Here is a 15,410-nt window from a genome sequence, read left to right as displayed (position 1 = left end):
TGTCTCATTGGAGCTGCCACTGATCCATTTTCTGAACTCGAGAGCAAAGGTAGGCGTTAGCTGCAAAACTCTGCTACGGCCCTGTAAGATGAGAACAAAAACCTAGAAACAATTTATTCCAGTTTTGCTCAAAAAACTCCACAGTATGGGCACAGTGATGGCGACAGAAGGGTGTACTGATCCCCTTGACTAACATCACTGAGGGAGACAATGTGGTCTTTCACCCACAAGGGAAACATCCCCACACCCAGGTGCTGCCAAGGCATCCATGCCAGAGCACAGAGGGACACCTTCCTATCATGGGCAGGTCCTCTGCCATCACACTTCACTTTGCCTCTCTACACCTCACACCCCAGGCTATCCCTCCCCTTCACTCCTGTATCTATAGATAGAGACCGTTAACCTCCAGGGTTGAGATTCTTCTGCTGAATGTTTGTGGCTTCTTTGGGGGCTTCCAGAAATTGTCTTAACAGACATAACCTACAGGAAACCTAAAAGGACAGAGCAAAGGAAAAAGCTTTCCATTTGCTATTTGATTAGCTTTGTAGTGCAGTTCACAATATTTCCATCACTGGAAGAGGTACAAGGCAAAAATAAGGACTAAGAATTACAGCTGCAGTTCAGGAGATGGGAGACTAAATAAGCACTTTTCTAGCTCTAACAGAACTGTACAGCTAATTTCAAATGTATTATTTTGTATAGCAAGAAAAATTTAAAAAAAATGAAGATATTTTTATTCCAGTTTAAAAGACTCCCAACAAGCTGTGAAGGTAAAACATCATTTTAAGTGTAAACGTAAATGAAATCTTATTCGCTGCTCCAGTGGCATCAATGAACTTTTACTTGAAAGAGAATTTCTCCCCTGACTGCAAGTTCTGCAGTGCTGATAATTTGTGATGCACAGACTAGTAAGATTCATTGACCTATTTAAATGCATTTCCCTGTTAAGAGGCCTGATTGCCCAGGACTGGCCAAACTAGTCCTACTCTGTATCTAAATGCGACATCGTAACTCCAGCATGATTCATGACTATATGATAAAGATGCCAGGAAGCAGCAAATACACAAAGTGGGGATGGAATGCAAGTGGGAAATATCTGACATTCAGAGAGGGTGCTTGAAGCTGACTTAGTGATTGCTAATGAACAGCCAGTTTGGACCATTTCCTGCTCATGCTAATAAAAGGGTTGCTTTAGCAGAAATGAACCCGGTTTAAATCCAAGACAAGTGTAATGCATTAGCGTGGTTGGAGAATACACCAAAAAACCCTTTTGCTTTAAAAAATATAGTGCTATTTTGGAACCAGGTCAGGAGACAAGTCTGTTGTAACTGACTCAGTTATAATTATAGCACAGATCAGGCCCCGACTCCACTGTAATTGTATAGCATGACAGGCTCATGCATGAACGAAGAGCAGGAGTCTTGGCTAGAGCAAGACAAATTCTAATATCATGAACATAATAGTGAAAATCATAATTACAGATACGTCATTGCGGATCGGGGATGTAGCAGGCATGGACTGATTCCCAGTGACCTGGGAGGGCCTGACTCAGCTCCACATTGCTGCTCAGCGAAGCAGGAAGGCTGCGATTGTTGTGTTTTGCCAAGAGGGAAAATGACTGGTGGGGTGGATATTCCTTGTGGGTCATTGCCAGTCGATGGTGATGCAGGGGCACATGTTTTACTTCACCAAGGTGGTGTGATTCCTGGAAATGGGCAAGTGCCTGCCTCTTGGAGTGAAAGCCAAGGGACCAGCAACAAGGTACCTTCCTTGCTCCTGCAATAAGTGGGAGAGGCAAGCAGTTCCAGTGGATCATGCTGGTGTTATTACATCCTTCTGCACGCTCTGCTCCTCTACCTCTGGCAGTGCAAAAAGGTGCACCTTCCCCTCAGCTAGTAGGTAACTGCAAAGCCAGCATACACTTTCATCAGCCACTTCTGCAATGCAAAAGATGTCCTACAGCAGAGGCACAAGATAGACAGCCAGTGGTGATACTGTTTCCCCAACCAGCCTAATTAGCCTCCATCTACCAGAATGCTTTGATGCCTCAGGGTTTGGTTCAGAGCAATCAGTGCATCATGGAAACAGCAGGCTGCGGGACAGTCATCAAGGGTAGGTATCTTCAACACCTGACCTCTTGAGTGTCTGTGGAACCAAGCACCAGGCTGCAAGGAGGCAGTGAATATTTTTGCTGGTGTACATTCTCCTATCACACCTTTCATTTAGTATTTGGTGCCTTTTATAGAATGGGGCAGTAGTTAGGCACTTTGATGGTCTTCAGGGTTCCCCTTCACAAGTTCAGGGGTCTTCTCAGGTTTATGGATTAACATCTGACCTTTCCCACTTCCCAGAACAGCATCGTTTAATCACCAAGCTCTAGGCTACAGAGAAGAAGTTAATTCTCCCCAAACCTCCAGTGTTGTGTGGAAGATACATTTTTTACATCATTCAAAAAATGGGTGAGAAATGGAAACGTGATTATCCATTTTACATTAAACAGTTACTGGAGTTGACATTTGAATGTACAACAAAAAAACAACAGATGGATATTGACAGATGGAGTAGCGTGAAGAAACAATGAGACATCTTCAACCACTCTTCTCTTCTTCTGAAACATGTTATTGTTTCCCCTACCATCTCTCTTGACCCCAGCCCTACTTTCAAGTGCCACTCCATATGCTTCTTTTCTTTGCCTCCATATGCCTTTAAACATGTAAAAAAAAAATTTAAAAAATCCTTGTTCTTCTAGCCCTCCTGAGCCAATTTTCTACCCTTGTCAAATCTGCTTTCTGTTGCCTCTTGTCCATAGAAATGGCTTATGGCTTTACCAGCAAAGTCACCAACGAGTTCTTCCTCCCTTCCAGTTTAGGGTGAATGCACACTGTCCGTCCCTTCCTGAAAACCACCTGCTCTCCAGCTTTCAGAAACACCATATGCTTCTTGTTTTCCTCCATTCCCATGCCATGACACACTTCCAGGTCTTCAACTGCCCTTTATGAACTCAGCAATTTAACTCCTTCATTTCCACTCTGCTTGGTAACAGCTTGCCTTTTATCTTGCCAGCTGAACTTCCTCAACAGCCTCTGCAGAAAGAAAACCACATGCCAACGAACTGTGAAACTCAAGCACTTTCATTAAGTTCCTTCTCTTCCTTGATGCTACACTTGAAAATGTATCCTGGTTTTGACTTACTTTTTCTTAACCAACTTTTTCCACTGTCACTCAGTCTTAAAATTCATACAATAGTATTTTCGCCACTATCTCCAACAAAAAACTGCGTCAGTACTTCTTCAGTCATAGATAAGTAATATGTTCGGTTTTGGCTCCTGATATTTTATCTAAGCCCATTTCTATCTTACCTCTCACTTGGATCATGTCTCATTCTTCTTCAAGTTCTTTTACTGACCTTCCCATTACATTTAAGTCCTTTCCCTTTTGCCTTCCTGGACATGTCTATCTTAATATCTTTCTATATCTCCTTCTAATACACTTCATCTGCAGAAACACTTCACCACTTTCAAAGATCTTGTCCTGCCTTTTCTTTCCCTATTCTTGGAACAGATCCACTGGCCCAGCCCATCTAATTTTTGTTTGCTCCTCTTTGAAAAGGGCTATACATTCCCCACTCTCAAAATTAGAAATTACTAATACAGACTAATGGAGGTATTTGCCAGATGCAGAAGTATTCACTGCGTGTTTATTTTTATTTCATTGTTTATTTCATTAATTTTCATTGAAAATTTCATTTGTGATTATAGGCTGCGATAAGACCTTTGCCTCTTCTGATGCACCTCTAAGTACCTTTGAGATGCATATAAACTACATTCAAAATGTCATGAAATTGGACTAACATTTAAAGCTTTGCAAAATTCATGTCCACCACATTCTGGTGTCCAAATTCAATGCTTCATTTGGAGCCTGGCATGCAATATAATTGCAGTGAAAGGTGAAATAAAGAAGAGTAGGATGAACATTTTGCATACCTGCTATTCACCATCTGTTCTTTGTGACAGAATGATACAGCTTCTCTTTACAGGGGAGCCTTTGACTTGATAGAAAGGGATGAACAGCTTTTTATTGTTACATACCGCAGAGATGTTTTTATTTTATTTTTAAGAACCAAATAAAACAAATAAACTTAATATATCTTAGTGGGCTGCGATGGTATATTAGAGGACTTGTAACTCCAGAAGCTAGAAATCAGTGTGCCATTACCAGGAAATCATAGTAGTGCCTTAACAGGGCCAACAATAATCCCCTGCTTTTGGAGTCTTTTTAAAACTTCATCTGGATTACAGGCCCTAAAAGATGAAGCCATGAGCACTGGAAGTTATGCTAAAAACGCCCTGAAGTTTTCATGTAATGGAAGTTTGAATCATAGAATCATTTAGGTCGGAAAAGACCTTTAAGATCATCAAGTCCAACCTCAAACGTAAGGCTGCCATATCCCTACGTGCCACATCTACACATTTTCCAAATACCTCCAGGTATCTTTAAGAAAAAAAAACCCACACCATTAAAAGATCTGCAATAATTCCACAAACGTTTTCAAAACTGAGACTGAAAGAGAGCAGGAGCCCAGGCATCCTCCTCAAGTGACACCCGGCTTGGGTCACGGTGAGAAAAATTTTTTTTTTTTTTTTTTTTCCCCCCAGAGCAGATTCTCACCTGCCTGCAAGGAGCTCCTATTCCTTTAAAAGCCCCCAGTGGTGCGGGCACGGGAAGGGTTAACCCCGCAGCCCCAGACGGTCCCCCGCTGAGCCGGTAATGAGTAAGCAAAGCAGCTGAATGTCAATAGCTCGGTGTGAACCCGGGTAACCCAGCTGAGCCCTGCCCGGGCGGGGGGGGCTGCCGGAGGTAATCAGCTTGACCCCCCCGACCTTCCCCTCCTCTCGGGGTCCCGCAGACCCTTCGCCCGGGGCTGCTACGTGCTGCTCGCCCGAGAGCCTTTTGTAACCACTGGGTCTGAGTCAGCTGCTGGAGGTAATATAATATATGTTAGTCCAGAGCCGCGCGTTGCACAATATACGGCGTGGCAGTTCCTTTCTAACTCGGGGAGCCACCCAGTCTTTTTAGGATTTCCAGGAAGAGCTGTGGCATCTGACCTTCAACTGTTATTAAAAGAAATCAAAGATTGTATAACAGTCTCTCAGAGCTTTGCATTTCTTAGTGGAGTTAGGTTTCACCAAATGCCTCCACATTTCTGAGCTTCACAGGTTCTTTATTCCTTTACTTGTTTATCCTCCGGTAAGCATTTATTAATAGAGAGACTCCTTTACTGTACTTGTTTATCATTCAGGGGGGTTGTTTTGCTTTTCAATTTAGAAGCAGAAGGGTCTCCCACACATTTCACATTTCTGTCTGCTGGTGAAGTCACTGCATGGCTTTGATAGCGATCTTCCAGCTGTCCATTTTCACCCTGGAATCCCTCCCTTTGGCTGATTTTCTGCATTATCACCATAGTTTTTGACTAAGACTATTAATCCACCTCTACCTCTGTGAAAGCGGCTAGATTGCCTTGTGTAAAAGGGGAGTAAAATGGTATGAACTGTAAGTCTGCTATTAATCCCGTTAATAAGGGATTAAAGGGAAGCCTTGTGAGTAGGAAAGGCTGATTTGATTGTTTGCGACTATAACTTAGCTCTCTCTCATAAAAGCAGTGTTTGCCGTTCATCACATTTTGTGATTTGCATATTTGGTCTCTGAGGAAATCAAGGTTAAATATAGCAAGGAGATTCTGCTGGCTTAAACTGGTAGCACAGCTATGCTCCCTCAGCCTAGCAGTCCCTCGGATAGCAGAAGGAACACTGTTCTTTCCTGGCAGTAACAGCATCCTATAACATGACTTATATTGTTAGCTTATGCCTTGCCTCTGACCTTTAGATGCACTTTGCTGATGTACCAGATAGGCTGCATGCCTTATTTTAGAAGGAAAGAAGCAACAGTGGGGCTGGACTAAAATAAATACCTTGCCACTGCTATTTTCAGTAAAAGACTTACAAAAGCAACAACAATGGAGAGCTGAACAGCACAATATACTCCCTGTGTGTGAGGATATCATATAGAGCAACATCAATCTCATTAAAAAAAAAAAATATGCTGTCTCTGTGTTAGAGCTTAGCATTCTGCTTCCTCCTCAGCCTTAAGAGAAGGCCTATAAATTATTAATACCAACATCAGTGTGAGACAACAGATGGTAAAGATTACTTGGAAAAAGTCTTCACATTAACATATTATGGCCTTAGTTTCGCAACACGCTGGGACCGTTTCCTGCTGCTGCCAGCCAACCCAGCCCTGGGAGAAACCTCCCAGCAGAGGGGAATCCTTGGGCAGCAACAGAAAGGTCCTGTCCTGATTCAGCTGCAGAGATACAGTGACCAGGCCACCACCGCAGAGTGGAGCGGTCATGTGTCATGGCACCCCTCTGACAATGCACCGGCCTGTGAGGGTCCTGGCATCTGCTATGCCAGGGATGAGGCCAAGAAAGAACGGGCTTGGGGTTAGGAAAGCCTTCAGGTAGCTGAAAAATTTATTCCTTGCTGAGATGCTTCCAGGTGGGATCAATTCCGTTGCATGCTCTGAAAAAAATAAGAAATATGCATTTATCAGTGTTGGACTGTTCTTGAGCCAATGTTCATGTGAGACCCAAATTATTTGCTGATGTATATGTGCACTATCCAAAAATGCAAGCAATGAAATTCTTTTAATGTTCTCTAGAATGGGTTACTAAGCTTCTTCAGGACTGCAAACATTTAAAACTGCTATCAAGCAAGTAAATGAGAATTCCTATTAAGAGGGTATATTTATTATATTGTTTCAGTCGGAAGCACTTGTTACAGCAGAATGTGGGCTTTATTCTTGTTTTGTCTATGACCCTCTTGCCCATAACTCTGCTCAAACCAGTTTTGGAGATAACTTTGTGTCAGAACTTCTGACACTGGAGGAATTAATTAATCTAGCCTTTAGGGATTTTGCAGGAGGCGTTTTTGCATGAGAAATGCATATGCAATGTGTGTGTTTCACTGTGATTAAATCATGACTTAACATATGATTCTCATGTTCCTATCCTCTGGGTGCCATGGAAAATTTTCCACAAAGCTTAAATAATGAAAATGTAAGCAAGCACTACCATTCTCAGACTTACAGCAGTGGACCCAAATGTGGCTCTATAAAATGAGCAGGAGCCAGCTGTTTATTTATCAGCTTGTTTGGAATCTTCTGTTCTCAAGAGCTGGGCAGTGCACAGGTGAGGGCATGGAGTGGTTGCTAGAGAATATGTTCAATGGAATTGTTGCTGTGCTGTTTTCATAATAAGTACCAAATCCTCGGCTAAGCAGCTTTTGATTCATACCTCATTATTTTCACAAACTAGTAAAATCTGTTTTACTGAACAAATATGCTTATCCCTTTCATGTTTTTGTCACGTTGCCTCACAGAATCTTTTGTTGGCTTGGCTCTCACCAGTCTTCTTTAAGGGAAAATGTCTGTGTTTGCACAGCTGCCAATCCAAAACTGCCATGGTAAAACTGTTGCTTAGATCCCGGTAGCACAGTCAGTGTATCCAGACTTCACCTTCAGGGACTTCTGACATCATGTTTAACTTTACATGATGACTTGAAAACTTGGGTGTTCTGTACAGATTTGCTGTTGATGAGTGATTTTACAATTTATCACACTCATGAGATGCCATCCTGGAATCAGCTGGCCCTTTCAATTTCCTGATTTGGGAATAAGGTGCTGGAAAAATTATTTGAAGATGCCTAATGTCACTGAATCATAAAATGTTTGATTATTTTTTTAAAAATAACAATACAATTAACAGGATTTTTTAACAAAGGCCAAATCTTTATTATTATTTAATTAATATTTAGTACTTAGTTTTATATATTGTACACAAATAATATAATAATACATAAAATAAATAATGGTTAATATTATTTTAGAATTAATTTTTACCCATAAAGTTCCACTAACTATTATAGCACCTAGTTTTTGTTTATAAAAGGATTCCCCAAAGACACAGTCCTAGGGCCAGTGAAGATGCAGGCAATATTCAGATTAAGGTTAGCAGGGAAAGCATTCAGGAAAGAATGTTAATGGCAGAGAAAATGATTCAGATGTTGTCATCTGATAATTGTTGATCACCTTTGCCTAAAATCAGCTACACTGTCACAGATTAGCATTTGCCTGTGGACAACTAACAAGTGTTTACAGGCTCTGGATTACAATGGTGGCAATCTGTTATGTCACAAATAATCTTGTTTCCAAGTGCTGACTGTGGATAATTTGTAATCTGCTTTCTGTGAGTGAATATATCCCTAATTACTTCTTTTTGCTGGCTGATTTTACAGGGGCTTGGGAGTTGAGGCGTCATTTGTTGGGTGCAGTGTGGGAGGACTGGGGACAATCCAGGGGGAGGGCACAGATCTGGACCACAGCCCCATACCCAGCCCCACTCAGCAGTCTTTTGGGGTCCTGGAGGAGATCTGTTGCTAAGTCTTCTAGCAGGTAGGGACGAATTTTAGGTTATTTATTTCCCTCCTGGATGACTTTCCAGACTCTCCACCCCATTGTTGATATCAGAGGGGTAATATCACAGGCCTCCGAGGCAGGGGTGGTAACTGCTCTCCTGTCAGAGCAAGTCCTGGCTGGGGGAAGGTTGCTGAGATTCCCTGAGGTCAAAGGGAAAAAGAAGGCATGCATAAACTGAAAGTGCAATAAGACGTGTGTAAAAGCAAGTTTATATGAAGGAGTACAGGCTGTCCTGCACTTGTCCTGCCTGCTGTCTGAGCTGCTGCTGAGCAAGCAATCTCAAATTCAGAGCTGTGGACCTTGTGCATCCATCCTCCCCCAAGTCCTATCTGGAGCTCAGACAGGAAGAGGTCCCCACATCTCTAAGTTATGAGACGCAGTTCTAGTGAGGTGATCTTTTTGATTGATGTGAATCATTTGGCTTCAGGGAAATCAAACAATGATGAAGAATCAGAGAAGCCTTTTTGGCCCAGCTGGTGAAGTATTAGGGGTGGAAAGATGATAGGAAGATTTGGCATCATGCAAATCTGTCGTTGACAGATTTTTATAAGTATAGAATCAACATAGTTCAAAGCAGCCAGTGCCATCTCTGTCAAAAATAACAGTACAGGTGTAGATCTGCATGTTATGTTGTAAGATATATGAATGCTTAAATTCTGATATGCACTGTGCTTTGTAATGAAGGTCAGCTGGTGATGTGTATGAAATAAGGATGGAGTTAAAGATAGCTTTGAAAGCGTTGAAACAAATCTAACCGAAGGTATTGGTATGTCTGAAGGGGTGTTAAGTGGGAAACAAACACAGAAAAAAAGGTTAATTAGGATTCCTGGGAAGGGAGGGAAACTGTGCCACTCCACAGAGGAACTAAATACTAAAGGGAGGAGCAGACCTTACAAGGTAATGAGAGTGCTAAACGGCAAAGTTTGGGCTGGGAGAAAGGTAGAGCTTCAAAGGAGGAATGTGCACAACTTGGATCATAAGCTGCCTTTAGGTCTGTCCTCAGCAAACTCGAAGATGAAAGCATCTGCACTCAAAGGACCTGCTTTTCTTTTGCCTTCCACCTTCTGAGCTTTTTGTATCTATACAAAGGGATGTAAATTGCCAGGGCTATAGGTGACTGGCTTGCTGTCTTGCTATATGGCGTAGCCCCTATACACTGGGCTTTGAATATGTGGGGGCTCTCATATCCTACCACTTGCTGCTGATGGGATCCTGTGTGTGCTGCTCTGGTGAGGGGGAGATGAATCTACTCTAGCACTTTGGATGGTGTATCCGTAACACCCAGCCTACAAATGTGTGTGAGATGAGAGATTGGAACACTGACAAATTTTTGGTTTGTTTGCTGAGGTCCATGGTGCAGCGCCCATGCCTCTGCCCTTCTGTCTGCTGCCCTGCTCCCCCTCATGCCCCAGCAGCAAAGGTGGTGTGTTTGGGGTGGGCAGCTGAGCAGGAGAGCCATGGTGCATGCGCTCTCCATCGTTAGCCATAGTAGCAGCCTTCTTGCTAATGAAATAGGCTAGAGGTGTGCAGGAATTGGGCTGGTGTTGGGGAGAGGGAGGATGCATTGTAGGGTCCCAGACGCAAGGCCTGAGAGGGAGAGAAAAATGGGTCTCCACGTGGAGGACAGTGCCATCAATTTAGTTATCAGGAGAGCATGAAGACTGTGTAGGGAAAAAGCTGTAGAATCATGAAATCATAGAGGACTCCACAGCAGAATGCGTATAGCACATTTTTTGTCTCATTTTGCTTGTGGGAGCATTAATTACGAGACTGTAGAAGTGCTTGGGAATGCCTGTATTTAGATAGTGTGCTTCAGGATTCACTGCAGTTAAGCCCCAATTACTTCAATGGTATTAAAGGGTCCTATGTGGGTTTTGCAAAATTCATTTACATCCACTTTAAGGCCCCTTTGCACAGGCTGAGCAAATGATAACAGGACTTAAGTGGAAAAAAAAATGGAAAGGAAGAAAGATGGATCTCAAAAAGAAATAAGCTTCACATTTGTGATCCACTATAGCCAAAGGCACAATCACCTAATCTGACTCCTAAGGTTAGTCCTAAATATCAGTGTAGGCAAGTCCCTGGGCAGTTGCCAGTGTCTCAGGGCAGATAACATCAGCACAAGTTGAGAAGAGGTCTCCAGTCTAGGATGTGTTTTAATATACTATTAAAATAAAATGAGACAGCAATTAGTTTCTCTTCAGCTATTCCACAGCATAACTTCATCGGTCAATTAGTATGAATAAATAAATATAGGTCTTGAATTATTAAACTGCAAATAGAAGAAGCATCTGCATTTAATATTTCACTGTTCCTTCTTGCTCTTTTGCTTTACTTGGAGTTCTGACTCAGTTGGTATTATAAGAGTGCCTTTGTCTATTCTTAACTCTTTCTGAACTTTTAATTCTTCCTTAGGATAATTTTCTTACTCCGATAACACTTTTAATCTTGGCTCAAGACATAAAGGTCGGATTATCAGAGGGTGTGCGTTCACAGAGTAACAGTGAAGCCTCTGGGAGCAGTGGGGAGGTCAGTGATTTAAAAAAATAGAATCAGGACATTTATTTAAGTGCTTCGGTATGGGCTTACTAACTTTAGGTTCCCACTTACTAAAATCTTGGCCTTAATCTTTTTCTGCATTAGCTATAGAAGAGTAAACAATGTCTGATTATCCCATCAGTTAATCTCTTTTCCTAGTAAGAGAGACAGAAACAGGGGTTGATCGGGGTTAGGATATCTCCTGTTCGTGTCTGAAGGCCCGTAGCTACTTGGGGTGGAGAGGGCCATTCCAATGGATCTGCTTAGGAAACTGGAGTACCGCTGGCTATAGGAATTGTGCAAGGTCTTTAGCACCTCAGGCTCCATGTGCTGTATCTTTCTCAAATTTTACATGTGATCAAAATCAGTTTCTGCAGCTACTTTGTGGGGAGAAAGTTAACCATGCAGAAAAAGAAAACCTTGGTATAACTTTAGATTTGTTTCCAAGAGATCTCCAAGAAGGCAAATCAGAGGATTTCCTTACTTGTTGGTTTACAAGTGCTAGTGTAGATCTCTTTGGTCACTGATGCTGATTCTTACAGAAACAAGTCACTACAGTTCTGTATTTTACCAATGAATCTATATGTCAGACCACACATTCCTTGTGGGAAACGGTCAAAGAAAATTTTAAATAATAATGGTGTGTTTAATATTGTGTTGATGCATGAAAGAACAAAGAAGTGCTACTTAAAGTTTATAAGCAGAAGAAAACCTGAAGACTCTAGGGTATTTCTCTCCCTCCTGAGGTGCATCTGCCTTCTGACCTCTGGTTTTGATTTTAGACCAAATGCTCATAGTAATGGCAGTGTTGTACACAAGAACAGAGTGGGTTCTCCTCTAACTGCCTTGAGGCGAAGCACATGCTTTGGAATAGCTCTAGCAGACTGAATTCCTGATAGCAATTGGAGCACACCAGGTGAGCCTCTGGAACGCAACCTTCAGCTAAGCTTTGTCTAAAAGCAGCCCACCTCTCTTAGTCTGAGACTGCCCCAAAATATATAACATGCACTAAGCATGGATAGTTGAGAGATTTGTTAAGCTGATTTAAAATGCTAAAACTGATGCACCTTGATTAAAGCAGCAGGACTGTGGCAGCAGCACAACCAGCCCCCATAAGGCTACCTCCCGCAATCCTGCCTGCTTTAAAATGCAGTGCTGGAAGCCAGCTGGGTGAGGGAAGCACGCTTGCCGGAGGGAGCTGGGGTGGATTTACCAGGCTTAATAAGACACAAGAGGGAATGAGAAGGCTGAGGGCCACAGTCCCAGGTCGGAAAACCCAGTGGTGACCTACACTTGCCTGGGACAAACTGACCTCTGCTGACATCCGTCCTGTGTATCCCTCTCTTCAGTTTTCTGTGCTGATGACAAACCATGAGCTGCTTCTGTATATACTTTAAATGTGGGTTTTTTTCCCCTTTGAAGTTGCTTGAGGCACTCTGTGAGCAGGGTGCATTCCTCTTAGATTGGCTCACTGCAGTGTATTTTACAATGTTAATTTCAATGCGATTTATTTCTCTATTTTAGTTCAAATATTTTTTACCATTTTCTGGCCTACTTTTATGTTCTTGTTTTCTGTTCTTGCCAGTATAAGATCTTTGAAAACTGTAGTTTGTATATGCTAATAAAACTTTTCCATATTGTGCAGCTTTCAGGTAGAAGCTATAAGTGGGTCATGGCAGCAGCCAGAGGAGAGGATGTGACATACAGTCTTGTGGTTATGTCTTACAAGTGCTGCTGTCTGATCTGCTCTGGTCTGCAGCATTTTCTTCTCTCTGCTTAGCTACCATGGTGATAGGTTACTTTGGCATACCATAAATAGACAAACTAGCAGGGCTTTCACCAAGGCTGATCATGAGGACAGTCTTCTGGCTTAGTGCACTCAAGTTTGTGCATATGTTTCTGAAAACTGCCACTTGAGGCTGTTGTCTGCAAAGCCAGTGTGGCAAATAGCATTGTGCTTTGCATTCACAAGTGTACAAGAGCTTTTACTGTGAAGGCAGGATACAAGAAACAGGATACTTAATTCTGGAGCTGAGACAGAGGGGTTTACCTCCTCTGCCCAGTTCCAAGAAACCTTTTGCAAACTAGCAAGGCTCCACAAGGTAGGCAAGTGCCACCTTTGGTGTCTCTGTATCCCTGCAAAGCAGATATAGTGCGTTAATGCTGGTGGTGTTTGTGGTTGCAGAGCTCAGACATGGGCATGACCATACCAACCTCCTTTCTAAGCATGCCCCACTAACAAGCTGCTAAAATCCTCATGTATGAGATATGTGCCAGGCTATGGGAGAGACAAGTTCCTGTCCAAGGAGCCAAGGAAGAATGTTCCCTGTGTCCCTGCAGGGTCATGTAATAACAGAAGGCTTGTGGCTTAAAGATGCTGTTAGGGCCTGTGCCTCTTTGTGAGATGATCAATGAGGCGCAAAACACCAGAGAAGAGAAGGCTTTTAAGAAGGGAAATACATAAAGTATGCAGGTATGTAGGATAGGTCAACATAGGGGAAGAGAAGCAGAGATACAACGGGTAACGCAAGTGGAAGAAATATGGAAGGAAGAGGGAAAACTGGTTAGATGGAATAAAACCATTAATAAGGATAGCTGGAATTTTTAATCTATTATATGAGCTGTTAAATATAATTTTTCAATAAGGGTAGCTGATTTCTTTAATATATTAGATGAGCTCTTAAATATAATTTGTTCTGCTCTTTCACATTTGAATCTAAATTTGTTAAAGGAATTTCTATGGGAGTTGATATAACTTTTTTTTTTAACGTGATTCATTTGGATTTGATTGTTAGATGTCTGTCAAAATATTCCAAACTACAGCTTTTACTCTTGTATTGGCCCTTTACAGAGGACTCTCCTTGTCGCAGATGTCACAGAAAGGGAAAAGAAACCATTCAGAAATTGAAGTGTTCACAAAATAAGAATTTGTAGGTGATGTCTTGAAAATGGAGGTGCAAATAGAGTCTGTGTGTGTGTTTATATTTTATATATTTGTATACATAAAGTGTATATAAAATGCAATTACAGAAGTTTTCACTAGCGATGATGATGATATATCAAGAAAACCCCTCCCTTAAAAGGGAAAAAAACAAGGAGGAGGGGGAGTATCACCATTATTCAGGTGTAGCACCTTGGTGTGTTGGAGAGAAGCCATTGAATAGAGCTCTGTGACTAATTTGTTGGCTTTTAGTCCTTCATTAGTTTATTGCCACTTCTGTTTGATTTATGTGCTACAAAGCATGATTTGCTAAATAATTTCTGCAAACAATTATTTGTTGTAGGAATGTAATATTCAAAACTAAAACTACAAGTGAAATTACAGAGATTAGTTACAGGCTATGTTTTTGATCCCTGACTGGATTTATAGAAAAGGGATTTTGGTTCAAATACAAGTTTAGACTAGGTTTCCGTTTTAAAAACAGACAAATAAAGTCCCCAAACTCCAACTTCATTTCTTTGCCTCAAAGCTCTTCCTACTGTAGAAGATCATTCTGTGTTGATGGGGAGTGCATATGGAAGGACAGCGGTATTCCTGGGAGCTCCTGCTCTGGAGCAGCTTTGTATCAAAACACAAAGTTTGTATGCACATTCTGTGCCCTGATTCAGGGAAGTACCTTCACAGGCTGGGGTCCTCCTTCAGGTGGGCCTGAAACGCTTGCAGCGGGATTGAAGTATATCCTTAAGCTCTCTCAATTGGCATGCTTTTTTTTAAATTTATTTTTGTTATGAGGATTTTTTCTTTCTTTCTAAATATTCATGTTAAAATAGTAACAGGACACTTTGCAACTAAAGTTAAGGTTTTTTAGGGATCAGCTTATTTAGCCTTGGGTCCTTCAAATACTTTAGGCAGTTGTGCTATCTCATTGAAGTGGCATCTTCAAGTTCATGAAGTTCCTTTGTGTTCCTTATTGCTGTATATACATGGCCAGATCTTGAGTCCTGTTCTTGCCATGCTAGGCAATGTATTGTGCCCTGTTCTTGCCATGCCTCTTCAAAATATATTTTTCACAAGCTCGTCTTTTTTCCTTGATAATAAGAGAAAAAACACCTATATGTAATATTGTTGATAAAATTGTCATTGCATTTTGCAGTGAAAAGTTCTCACTTGTATGGTAGATCTTTATTCAAAATGTGCTAAAGCAAGTGTAAATCTGATTCTTTTTATATAATTTTTGTTGGAACTGGTCATCAATACCTACTTGCTGTCTGGAAGATATATATATATATATATTTTTAAATGGCCAATGCCTGACCCTAACTCCTTTAAAAAGCTGAGTAGCTGTATCATGTTTCTGTGACCTTTTCATTTGTTAATGAGTCAAAATACGAATCTGATG

General features: G+C 41.6%; 1 long non-coding RNA gene across 1 annotated transcript; it reads right to left on the bottom strand.

Annotated features, from left to right (window-relative positions):
• Positions 1-711: 711 nt before the first annotated feature.
• LOC138727612 (uncharacterized) lies at positions 712-4,947 on the bottom strand. Its single transcript, XR_011338576.1, has 3 exons — positions 4,669-4,947; positions 3,984-4,048; positions 712-3,083 (listed from the first exon to the last, which is right to left on the bottom strand). It is a non-coding gene; the product is annotated as an uncharacterized lncRNA (long non-coding RNA).
• Between the last annotated feature and the right edge of the window lie 10,463 nt (positions 4,948-15,410).

The sequence above is a fragment of the Phaenicophaeus curvirostris genome, chromosome 1 (genome assembly GCF_032191515.1).
Source record: "Phaenicophaeus curvirostris isolate KB17595 chromosome 1, BPBGC_Pcur_1.0, whole genome shotgun sequence".
Lineage (NCBI taxonomy): Eukaryota > Metazoa > Chordata > Aves > Cuculiformes > Cuculidae > Phaenicophaeus > Phaenicophaeus curvirostris.
This window is presented reverse-complemented; position numbering and strand designations above follow the sequence as displayed.